Source organism: Pipistrellus kuhlii, unplaced genomic scaffold (genome assembly GCF_014108245.1).
Source record: "Pipistrellus kuhlii isolate mPipKuh1 unplaced genomic scaffold, mPipKuh1.p scaffold_m20_p_1, whole genome shotgun sequence".
NCBI lineage: Eukaryota > Metazoa > Chordata > Mammalia > Chiroptera > Vespertilionidae > Pipistrellus > Pipistrellus kuhlii.
In genome coordinates, this window is record NW_023425404.1 from 152762469 (window position 1) to 152776105 (window position 13637).

General features: G+C 39.0%; 1 protein-coding gene across 3 annotated transcripts in view; it reads right to left on the minus strand.

Annotated features, from left to right (window-relative positions):
• Positions 1 to 13637, minus strand: part of BMP2K (BMP2 inducible kinase) — a 118668-nt gene that overhangs the window by 5008 nt on the left and 100023 nt on the right. The gene's annotated exons all lie outside the window — the stretch shown is intronic.

Here is a 13637-nt window from a genome sequence, read left to right on the forward strand (position 1 = left end):
TTTTTTATTTATACTTAATGAAAATAAATGAAATATATATATATATATATATATATATATATATATATATTTCATTTATTTATATATATAAAGCACAAAGGAAAATACAAAATTACCAAAAAAGAATAGAAAAGAATACCGACAAAAAAAAATGGACACATCAAATTAAAAAATTATTAATTTTACAAACAATGATAAAGTTTACAAAAAATAGCCGAAACCGGTTTGGCTCAGTGGATAGAGCGTCAGCCTTCGGACCTAAAGGTCCCAGGTTCAATTCCGGTCAAGGGCATGTACCTTGATTGCCGGCACATCCCCAGTGGGGGGTGTGCAAGAGGCAGCTGATCGATGTTTCTCTCTCATCTCATCGATATTTCTAACTCTCTATCCCTCTCCTGTCCTTCCTCTCTGTAAAAAATCAATAAAATATTAAAGAAAAAAAAAGATTACAAAAAATATATACCGTCCCTCTCGGGGCGCAACATATATTTCAAGGACATATTCATACGTCCTACCCGTTCCCGATATTGTTTACGTTTGACGTATTATAGGTCCTGCTCGGTTAACAAGTTAGTTTACATGAAAATATACTGCCATCCCAATACGCTGGGGTACTGAGCTGATTTTCCAGAGGTAGAGACCAAATTGAGTTGATCCAACCACATACCCATTCACCCTTTCCCCTCCTTTGATTAGTCATATATTTTTAAAACAATTAGTGAGGGCTATAAGTCTAGTCTGCAGTCATAAAAATAATTTGCTTATGATGGAAGGATTACTGCTTTCCTGTTGGTAACATGGTGCTCCTATGGCACATGACACCTCTGAGTTATGTCCTTCTCTTTGAAAGTCAGGTCTGCTGACTTCCCACCTCTCTGACGATTCTTCTCCTGGTCGTAACTGTAGAGACTTCTCCTCCAGTAGCATCTCCTTAAACATGCACGTTCCCCAGGGTCCTGTCCTTGGCTATCCTCTGTCTGCATGACTTCCCCTGGGTCTTAACTAATACATGTTAACTGTCACTGCACCGTAATGACTGGCTCTCTACTACCATGAGTACCTATCTGTCTTATTCATCTTACACTTATGAATATGTATCCTATTACTCCAAGCTCAGCAATTTCAAAGGGAATCATCTTTCCTCTGAAAATGGGCTCCTCATCAGTGCCCTCTAAATTCCTGCTTCACAACATTTCTACAAACCAGCAGATATCTGGAAAGGATTTTCCCTCTTCCCACCAAATAGTGTTTTTAAAAATCTCTTTACCCGGGTCCCTCCTCTCCCTCAGCCATTTCATCCCCTCGTCTCTCATCTCTCGTCTAGCAGCTCTTCAGCCTCTGACCTGCCTGCCTACAGCCCCGCACCCTCAGTCTGCTCTTCTCCTGTCACCAGAAGGACTTTTCGGAAACTCTCATCCTGTAGCTACTGTGTAAAACCTTTCAATGGCTCTAAAGCCCCACCATGAGCCCACACAGGGGCCATTCTCTGCCTGGACCTGTCTTTGACCTTGAGCCCTGATACTCCCATGAGTTTTTTTTCATTATAGCCACTCGGCCTCTCCCACTCAAACTCTGTAACTGAATAGATTTGGATAAAGTGGTTTTTGTTTGTTTTTTAGCTGTCTTGCCACCCAACCTCATAATGTTTGCTATCAAAAACTGAGGAACCTGGGGCACTTCTGCTGTTTTAACATCTACCACTTAATACCATACCTCAGCGTGTCCTTCTAGCATTCCCACTCCCACCTGACCTGCCTAGTGGGCCTGGCTATATTTCAAGACCCAGCCTGTGCCATAGCCCTTTGGAGGTACCCCTTGAAAAATGTCTGTATTTGGTGCTTCTGATGACCCTAGTAAAAGCCTTAATTGTAGTACCTATTGTACCATATTACAATGATGTGTTTACTTATCTGTTTTCCCTACTTATTATGAGCTTTCAGACACAAGCCTACTTATCATTTACCTCTACCCTAGCACTGTGCTGAACCAATATTTGTTGAATGAAACAAATACACTGAGCTCACAAATATGGACACATACATATTTGATATACTCAGAATAAAGAAAGTTACACAGAAAACAATCCCTTTACATTTGGAGATGTTTTAGCTCAGAATCAGGCACTCACAATTTTTGTTTCAACAAAAACATTTTATAGGTACTTTCTTACACACTGGTCATAGTAAATAAAATGAACATGGTCTGTGCTCCCAGGAGTTTACAATCAAATGTGGAGACAGAGGACAAGTCGACACGAATGGGGCTGGTGCTCTGAAAGAACAGAGCAGAGGCACACGTCCCGGCACAGGGGAGGCACCAGCCTGCTCCGGACAGCTGGCGAAGGCTTCTTAAGGAGACGCTGACCAGTGACCAGGAGCCAGCGTGCCCTGGACAGGCAGAAAGCTGCTCCAAGTAAGAGCCACAGCATGCGGAGGCCAATTCTAGGAAGAGGTTGGTTTGCTTAAGGGACTGAGAATAGGCCACGTGCCTGTAGCACGGAGAGCAAAGCGGATACCATACAACACAAGGTAGGAAGGGGCCAAGGACCACGCTGTTCAGGTCCCTGTGTGGCCATGATAAGGGGCTCCGTTTGGTTCTTAATTGGAGGTGGGATGTCTTCACGGGCTTTATTTAAAATGAGGTCATGCTCTGACTGATGTTCCCAATGATAACTGAGTGAAGACAGGGAACAAAGGGGGAGATCAGGGGAGAGGAAAGTGGGGTCCTTCAAGTTAGAGGTGGTGGCTTGACGATGGTGGTGTCGGGGTGAAAAAAAAAATGGAAGAGATGGAAGAGAACTCTGGATGATAATTCCATTGGCAGGCAGGCAAGTGAGTAAAGAGGTAGCTGAGAATAGAGGCCATTAACTGGTTTTGGACACAAGTCTTGAGGTATCTATGAGACATTGCAGTGAGAGCAGGTATCTGTGGCTTGAGCACACTGGTTGGTTTTTAGTGGAGAAACAGATCTGGGAGTCCTCAGCATGCAGCGGATATGCAGAATCATACTGAAGGAAACCACCGAGGAAAAAAGGACAGAAGAGGAAAAGGGGATCCAACACTGAGTCCTCAGGTGTCAAAAACTTAGAAATCGCCAGGGGGACCTGCACAGCAAACTGAAAAGTGCCAGAGAAGAGGCCCCAAACCAGGTGAGTGCAGCATTAGAGACCAAGGGAGGCAAGTGTTTCTGGGAAGGGAATAGACAGCTGAGCAGGTGCTGCCAAGAGCTCCAATGCACTGAAGACAGAAAATGGCACTGGCTCTGGCCGGCTTTGCAATCGGTTGGCATCTTAAAGCGAAAAGTGGGCAGGAAATCTAGTGGGGCTACGTGAGGGAAGAGAGGACACTGAGAATTCCACCAGGTTCCACTAAAATACAAATAGACTCTCCATCCATTATTCACCTGCTAGTTCCTTAAAACCAGCCAAGAGCTATGTGCTCTTTCTTTGCAAATTTATAACAGGATTATCTTTAATCCTGACAGATTAAACCCAAATCAAATTCAGAGTTTCCAGTTTGACTTCTCCATACATCATACTTCCGATATGAAAAACAAAGATTACTTTAGTTTAGCCACAGAATTTTTCTTCATGAATTTTTATTCAAAAGCAAAAGATGTTGTGGCAAAGACACGCAATCCTTCTTCACTCTGGGAAATTTCCGCTAAGGTGCATTATAACTTATTACCTCCTCAGGCCACTTACCCACCCACAGGGAACCGCAAGGGGCACTCCTCATGCCTGCTCATGCACACTTCCAGCAACATTCCAGTGTGTTTCCCAAAGTATATTCTGCAGAAACTGTTCCCAAAACAAGAACTGAGCAGGTCTGGGGCCTCAGAGAGCTGAGTTTATGAAATGCTGCTCACCTAGAAAATGTTCAGTATAGTAAAGGGGCTGTTCAGTCCTACACAAGAGAATCTGTTTAATTTTATGAAACCTAAATTTCCCAGATCTGCTTCACTATACTTTTATTTACATGTAACACCTATTAACCTTTATAAAGAATTTTAACAATAGCGCTTTGGGAAAATGCTGCCCTACAACTTCTCTGGGAAAATTCCATTTCTCGGGCATAGAGTTTTTGTTCCCTAGGTATTTTTTTTGAACATTTAACATAGGGCAATATCCTTCAAGAAACAAGAAAATTTCCATTTCTAGGGCACAGTTTTGTTCCTAAAGGTCTTCTGGAACATTTAACATAGGACAAAATCCTTCAATTTGCCTGTTTCCTTTACTCAATTGGCCAACACTGCTTTAATAAATACACACACATATATATATATTATATATAATTGATTTTAGAAGAAGGAAGAGGGATAGAGAGATTAAAAGCATTGATGAGAGAGGAACATTATAAATAAAAGAGAAAACATCCATCAGCTGCCTCCTGCACATCCTCAGCCTACAATCTGGGCATATGCCTTGATCGAAATTGAACAGTGACCTGCTGGTTCGTGGGCCGATGCTCAGCCACTGAGCTACATGTGTCAGGCAGGCCAACACTGCTTGCCAAACACATCTGTCAGCTTTTCCTTCTCATTCTGTCTGCCCTTTGTCAGGCTTTCAAAGTTGTATTAATAGAGCTATACATTTCTTGGTTATAAAGTGCTATACAGATCTATATTTTGTCAGTGAGGATATAAATTTGTGGATGGTTTTTGTTTGTTTTTCACTTAACCATTTTCAGTGTATCTTCACAGGTAGCAATAATAGTCCATAACTAATTCTAATAGAAACATGATAAAACACTGTATATACAACATGTCACTACCTGTGGAACCTCTAGGTTGTTTCTAATCTTTTAACATCTTAAGGAGAGCCATGAACATGCACTTTTTCCTTGGGGGTAGGGGGGATAAAACTCTGCTTTTTAAATCAATTTTTTATCACTTTATTGTTATTCCTCCCTTATGCATAATTCACAGCTAATAAAGTTAACCCAGTAACAGTCTCTGACAAGATCACAGCTGAATGCTCCCTGTTCCTTCTAATCTAATGAGGGAATATATACATTATCATGTTCTGAGGGAACAATGTAATAAGGCTGTTGTAAAGAAAGCACTTAAAAGTAGAGGCTGACATTTAATTTAATAAGCACTTGGTAAAGATAACTAGCACTGTCATTTCCAGGGGAAAGCCAAACTCAGTGATCTCACTGATTATACTCTAAACTTCTAGCAACTTTTCTGAACTCAGTAGTTGAAGGTAAATCTATTAATAGATGAGAGGCAAGACTGAGGAAAAGGGAAAAAGGAGGGTGTAATTCTTTGGCTAATTCAAGAGTAGTTCAGGTCATTGTTTCATACCTGAAACTAAAATAATATTGCATGTCAACTGTAATTGCAAAAAAACTTAAATACATCAACACACACACACACACTATTTACATCCATTTTAGAATTGGCCAGAAATAAGTAGTCAAATAATTGTATGTCCACATACCACAGGGGTGCATTTTGGATCCTGGACACTGTATCTCTGATTTTTAAATAGCTAGAGTTGAGCACACAGTATAAGAAATTATAAAGAACTGCTTTCAAAATGAATAAGACACACATAATGATCTATGCCATCTCTGTGGTTGCAGATTACATCCCTAAAAAGTATGGGCAACTAGGGAAATTTTCTGTTTGTATAGACAGACTAGTTTTGTTTCTTTTATTGCCTCCCCTTCATAAAATTAAGTAAGCAATCAATAATATTTGTCCAAATTCCTTTTTCTGCCATATTCTCACAACCCACTCTGACATTGTATAAATGTCTATTTCTCCATCTTTCCACTCCGTTAACTGCAGTAGAGGCAAGAGAAACAATGAGCCTCTCTGAATTCAGACTAAGAGCAACGTAAGTGTGAAACGCCATAAACAAAACTTATAGGTGGTCTCTTTCTAGTGCTTCCTGCCAAAGAAAAGGTAAGTTCCAGGCTGCATATTACAACAATCCTAGATAAGGTTTCATTTTCTGTAGTAACAGCTATCTACTAAATTGTCCTCGCTTTACTATAGAAGAACAGAGAAAGAAATGAAATTATACAAAAATAAAAATTATTTCAATACATTCTATGGCTTTTAGTCCTATCCCATGGCATAAAAGACTGTCAAAATTAGTATTATAACTTATAGTGTTGGTTACCAACTATACAATGTATAATACTTTAAAATGTGACTTCATAGCTAAGAGTGCTATCAACTTTTATAATCTCTTTCTTTGCCTAAATATATTCCTATAGTAAAAAAAATAAAAAGATAAATAAAACAGCTTAGATATTCCTACTGTTTGCTCTTGGTGCCAAATTGCTTCTTCCAAGCTGTCATGATTTACTACAAAATTTAAATCAGGATTATTTATTTCACTGCTTGAGTTAATTTCCCACAAGGATAGCCTAAATATTGCCTTATAATTCAATATATCCTAAATCATAATAATCCCTCCATTTGCTGAGATTTGTACTATTAACATAAAAATGGTTGTTTTTCAAGTAGATAGAAGGGGAAATATAATATGTGGAATATACTAAGAATATGTATTTAAAGCATAAATATCTAGAATGTGCCCAGAATCATTCCACAGTTACATCTTTTCTCTACTAATTGACTTTAAAATGGCATATATTGACCAAATTTTATAATCAATTCTACGTAAGGCTTCCTTGTACTAAATACAGTAGAATTATATTTTGATGGCCCCTAGTCAGGATATTCTTTATTTCTGTTTTGTTCCTTGAAACGATAAATTGTAAAAATTTCAGCTTTTTGACTATTCCTCATCTTTTGCTGGAAACAGCCAAAATCCAATCAGAGCCAAACCCTAAGAATAAGGTGAGTGGCTAAGATAGGCAATGCAGATTTGGGTAAATTATTAATAATAGTAATGGTGGGTTGTGAAGTCTCAAATTCTCTTGTGTGACATGCAAACTATTTTTTGGGAAATTCCAAGTTAAGTATTGGGGGCGGGGGGGGGGGGGGGAGAAGAGGGGAGAAGAGCAATGGAAGCCACTTTGGTAAGTGTCAAGAGAACCAGTACTTATTCTCACTGCTTTCTGGCTTAATACGCCTCATGTATAGAATTTCAAGATAGTAGTTCCAAGCTAACTACCCTGTTTCCCCAAAAATAAGACAGTGTTTTATATTTTTTTCTCCCAAAGTTGCGCTAGGTCTTATTTTTAGGGGATGTCTTATCTTTCCATACGATAGGTCTTATTTTCGGAGGATGTCTTATTTTAGGGGAAACACGGTAGTAGTTCCAAAGAACAGACCACTATACAACTAAAGTAGTGTGTCAATTATTCAGTACTATTAGTAAAATAACATTTACTAATAAGTGAAATACAAAATTAGTCATTTGCAAACAGTCTGTACTATATATATGGCAGCCATGGCTGGTGTTGCTCAGTGGCTAAAGTGCCATCCCGTGCACCAAAGGGTCACAGATTAGATTCCTGGTCAGGCTACATACCCAGGTTGGAAGTTCGATTCCCAGTTGGAGTGTGTGTGTGTGAGGCAACCTATCAATGTTTCTTTCTCTCTCTCCAGAATCAATATAAAACATATCCTTGGGTGAGGATTTATATATATATATATACTAGAGGCCCGATGCACAAAATTCCTCCAAGAGTAAGCCAGCTTTCCCCCAGCTGCCGGCACTGGCTTCCTTCCGACACCTGGGACCCAGGCTTCCCTCTGGCCAACAGCAGGCACCCGGACCCGGGCTTCCCCTATGGCCCCCGGCAGGCACCCGGGACCTGGGCTTCCCTCGAAGCCCCAGCTTTGTCCAAAAGGATGTGTAATCTAAATTGCAAGTTATGTTTTTATTATAATATTATAGATTACTATGGATATATAATATTTCCCTTCCTTCATCAGCAGAGACTAAATGAAAGTGTCCTTTGATGGCCTGTGTTCATCTGGAATCATGTACTCTGTCCCACTCTGTCTATATCTGCCCCAGAGTTGTAGCAGGGATTAAAGTGAGAAAACTGCTTATACATACACTACATACAACAGTGTCGGCATATTGCAGATACTCATTAAAGGGCTGTATTATTGATATTGCTAATGTTTTATACCATCATTTTATGATTATTTATGGAATACCTGCTATATACTTCCACATATTTCAAATGGTACTAAGAAATGAATCATGAGAGGATAGTAACTAATAACGTCAAGTGCACAAATGCAGTACTGCAAGGGTTTTTCACCCGTTATCTAACTGCCTACCATTAGGCTCACACAATACCGTAAAAATGCTCTGTAAGGTTTGGTGTAATCTTTTCTCTTCAATTTATCAGCCATATCTTCAAAACTGCTCCCCTCACCTTCCATGGCAGATCACTGCAATGACTTCCTACCACTGTTAATTCCCAATGCTCATTCCTTTGCTTTCTCTTTCCTCTTTCCATTTCTTTCTATTGGTAAACTTAATCCTGTTTCATTGCTTCAACTAGATCTTGAAAGCAAAAAACAAGGATGGATTTTAAGAGATATAATCCAACCACTTTTTACACATAAATAATTTGAAACTAAGGAAAATGACTTGCCCGAGTTTAGGGCCATCCATTAAGGCCATAGAGACTTCTCTGCTGATGCCACTAGTTTAAAACTCGCATCTACAAATTCTACAATCAAACTACCAGTAGAATATCATCAGCAGCAAACATTCAATATAGCATATCATCAACCACCTACAAAATACAACCACAGACTTGTCTTACGTTTATTTAGTCTCCCCTTTACAAACCATGCCTGAAAAGTAAAAAAACAAACAAAACAAAAATAATGAATAGAAGGGCATTATATTGTTTCTATTTCAGAAAAAAAGTCTGTACAATCAATTCCTCTTGAGTATTTTGTAGAGTTAAATTCTAGAGATACTATATTCTAATATGTTACTCATATCATTGTAAATTTTTATTTAAAACAGACCACTATACAAAAATGAAAGAATACTCTTTATAAAATCCATGGAAGATAAACATCCAAAAATAACCTCAGGTACTTCATCTCTACATAAGGAAAATAATGGAACTTTCCTGATAGAGCTAAACCTTAAACAGCATTCATCTTACTTACTGAAAGCTTATTAAATATTAATGTGTGTATATGTGAGAGTAAGAAAGATTACCAAAGTATATTTTGATAATTTATTCATCAAGGTATCAGATGGCATACAAATATGAATAAGACAACTGCTGCCTACAAGAAACTTATCATTGACCCACAGTTGTGAAACCCCATGCTAATCCTGACTAGTGACCTAGAAGATGACTGACCCAGGTAAACTGGGAGGTTCCAAAGAACAAGCTTTCCTAACCAAATGAAATGAAGGACATAAACTGCCAAATCAACATAAGAACATAAATTCATCTATTCCATGTTTGAGTTTTCATGAAAGGAAATTGCTAGGTGTCCAAATTATAATTTTATACAATCTAAAAGAAGATTCCAAACTCAAAAAGTAAATTAGTAGTCAATTTTCATAGATTTTCATATATTATGGTATTCTTTTAAATAAATACTTCATGAAAAGAATAAGATGCTAGCTAATGCCAGTCTATTTTATTTTTTTAATTTATCTTTATTCTTCAAAGTATTATAGACAGCCCTCTCTTTCCCCCTTTAACCTCCTCCATCTCACACCCACCCATTCCAGGTCTTCACCAAACTATTGTGTTCATGGGTTATAAATGTAAGTTATTTGATTAAAATAGTGCAAATGTGTTTTTAAATTACATAGTAAATACACCTTCAAAAACTATACTAAAATTTTCAATATATTTAGAAAATGTCAAAATTGTGGAGAGTGGGACATGTTTGCCTCATATTATTCATATTACCACTCTTCTAATCAGGTTTCCATCTTTTAGAGGACAGTTCATTTAGTTATAAATCAGGTGGTACAATTTTAATCATATAAGAAGCTTCCAGGTTCAAATAAATTTTGTTTTGATGTTCTTTTCTTTGCTATCAGATTATAGGGAATAAATGGCTTGAAACTGCTATTATAATTACATGCCTTCTGTTGTCTCTTCAACTATTATATAAGGGAGGAGGTGAGGCTATAAGACTTTAAAACTCACTTTGAATTGGCAGCATACTGCCTGCCATCATTTCTCAGCAATTTACTATGCCAGGCCCAAGGATTAGAGGATTAGGAAAAGGTTTTATCAAAATCTGTTCTATTTCTCTGAATACAGGCTGAGCGACAAGGCCGAGAATAAGACAATCATACTAGCTGTGAAGAGTATTTCCTAGCCAGATCAAAAATGCTATAGAACTGACATCTCTAATATGTTACTTATATCGTTGTCAATTTTTATTTAAAACAGACCAATACTTTTGTTTTGCAGAAGAGAGTTTGGAATTACACAGAGCTAGACTCCTACTTATATACTATCTAACCTTAAGCAAGTCACTGACTCTGAGTCTCAGTTTCCACTGTATGCTTACAATAGAATTCACTAAGTATTAATCATTACTGTAGACATCCTGGAATAGAAAAATTCTTGATCTTCAAGAATTATATACTACAATCTAAAGCACATGTGTCAAACACAAGGCCCGCGGACCAAATCCGTCCCGCCAGGCCTTGCAATGTGGCCCGCACCGCGCTGTCATCACTGCACTCCGCTGAGTTTCCATCACAATGACAGTTTATGACTGTTCAGTAAACCATTCGGCCCGCGATTTAGGCTGGATTTTAGATTTTGGCCCCTTCTCTGATTGAGTTCGACACCCCTAATCTAAAGCTATAAACCATACACCTAGGAATTCATTATCCTTCTATATAATAAAAGCCTAATACGCTAAGTGTACAGTCATATGGTCATCCGTTCAACTAATCAAAGCATAATATGCTAATGATATACAAAGGTTGCTCAACTGTTTGCTATAACGTACAATGACCACCAGGGGGGTAGAGAGTTGACCAGTCGCTATGATGTGCACTGACCACCAGGGAGCAGATGCTCTAACAGGTAGTTTAGTTTACTGCTGGGGTCTGGCCTATTGGGACTGAGTGAGATGGGCTGGACATGCCATGGAGCCTTCCACAGTCCCTCCCCAGCTGGCCAACCTCCTGTGTCCCTTCCTGGCCCCAATTGTGGGTGGGTGGATGAAAGGTAATAAATCAAAGACCGTCCTATATAATAATCCTATATAATAAAAGGCTAATATGCAAATCGACCAAATGGCAAAACAACCAATCCCTATGATGCACACTGACCACCAGGAGGAAGATGCTACAACCAGTAGGTTAGCTTGCTGCTGGAGTCTGGCCGATTAGGACTGAGCAAGACAGGCCAAACATGCCCTGGAGCCCTCCCAACGTCCCTCCCCAGCTGTCCAACCTCCCTGGCCCCAATCATGCAGTGGTGCGATCCCTCGGCTTCGTCTGTGCCCTCTCGCAATCCAGGACCCCTCGGGGGATGTAGGAGAGCCAGTTTTGGCTCGATCCCATAGGGGAGCTTCGTTCAACCAGAAGCTGGGCTCACAGCTGGTGAGCACAGCGGCAATGGTGGGAGCTTCTCCCACCTCCACAGCAGTTGGACATTCCCCGAGGGCTCCCAGACTGCAAGAGGGCACATGCCCGGCTGAGGGACCCCCCACCAATAGTGTATGAATTTCGTGGACTGGGCCTCTAGTGGCTTATAAATGATACAGCACTTGGACTCATAATTTATAATAGTTTATGTTACAACAAACATTTGCTACAAGAGGCTGCGTGCATGACATTCGTGCATGGGGGGGGGGGGGGGGATGTTCCCTCAGCCTGGCTCGTGATCCCTTGCAGTCTAGAACCCCTTGGGGGATGTCCACCAAGGAGCCCTTAGCACCTCTATAAGCTTAAAATCTAAGAGACTTTAATTACTCACAGTAAAAAGAGAAAACAAAATAAAATGCCACAATCAAGCTAAAATCAGTGAGTATATTTCTAGCTACACAAATCCTAGGCCAACTCCAAAATAAGCATCCAGGGAAAAGGCAAATTATTGAGACTCACACTAGCCCGATTCTAGTAGTCATTTTTCCAGGGTTCTTCAGAAGCTCTTTAAAAACACAGAAATGTGCAAACGTGAAATCTATTACACATCATCTTCTAGAGCAGTGGTTCCCAACATGAGGCACAATTTCATTTTTAAGGGGGGCAAGAATAAGTTATTAATAGTGAATTTCCTGCATTTCTTATGGTTTTAGGGGCCACATCTACAGCATATAGATATAAATTGTGTCATATTTATGCATTTCAGTATATTTTGAAACTTTATTTGCTATTTTTCATATCACTTTATATTATTATTTTAATAATTTCTTAGTGATTTCTTCCTCAATACAACTGTCCTTTCATTCTTTTATTTTTCTCTTTCATGGATGCCATGTTCTTTGGATGCTTGTTTAGACCAAGTTAATGGCCTTTTAGGCTTCCTCCACATGACCAGGAGTTCACTTTTTGAATAATAATAATTACATGTCCCAGGGAGGGCATCAGGATTTTAGAAATGCTTAGGTAGAGCATGCAAGGTTGGGAACCACCGTTCTAGAGTATGAAAATAAAGCTAATACTGAAATGACTTTCTGCCACAAATAGATCAATATTTCAAGTCACTGAGTACTATGTCTGAGAACTTATAGAGACCATTTAGAGATACCATAATGTTTTTTAAAGCAGTAACATTTGTATAGCTTGTTGGGAATGTGAGGGAGCACATCGATGCACAGTAACTAAACAGACACAGTAAACTGTCTTCCTGAATTAATAATGTCAGCTCACTCATGAAAAAGATAATTAGAAAACAAGCAGAAAATGACAAGAATATAGACTCTTGTCAACAAATGGCAAAGTGTAAACTATGGGCCATGACAGTTACTATGCTATAGTTTCTGGATAACCAAATCTTAACATTGAAAAGGTGTAACATTGCCTTGATGTGTCCACCAAAAATCCTGAACACCTATTTCTTTCTTTTAAACAAGAACAAAAATCTAGGGTACAGGTGGTCTCCCAGCCTCCCATCCAAGTAGTAACCAGGACAACATTGCTTGGCTTTGGAGATGAGGAGCCTTCAGAATGGCACAGACTAACACCCAGGTGTCGGTTCACCTAGTTCTTATCTAGGCTTTACATTCATAGTGTTTCTTTTGTTGTTGTTTATTCTTGTGTGTATTTTTTTAAATGGTAGTGATAATTATTACACATGTAACTTGTCTGAGAAATAAAAGGAACAGAACCAAAGAAGATGGCTGACAATTACCTTGAATATACAGGGGTGGGCAAAAATAGCTTTACAGTTGCTAGTGCATGAAACAGTTAATAAACCTATTGTAATTATCATTACCTGCATGTTTCCCCTCCCATATGAACAACTATAAACCTACTTTTGCCTACCCCTGTATTAAACAAAATCTTTACCTTCTACTGAAGCATCATTTCTCCCAATACATTTCCCTTTTCCAAGAGTAAACTCATTTTTTCCATTATAACCAAACCCACAAAAATCCACTTATGCCAAAGTATCGTAGACCCTATTCTATACAAATGTCCTCAACAGTGTTAACTGGGTAATTACTTTGAAAATGTTAACCCAATCAAAAAATAGGCAATGGACCTAAATAGATACTTTTCTAAAGCGGACAGGAGG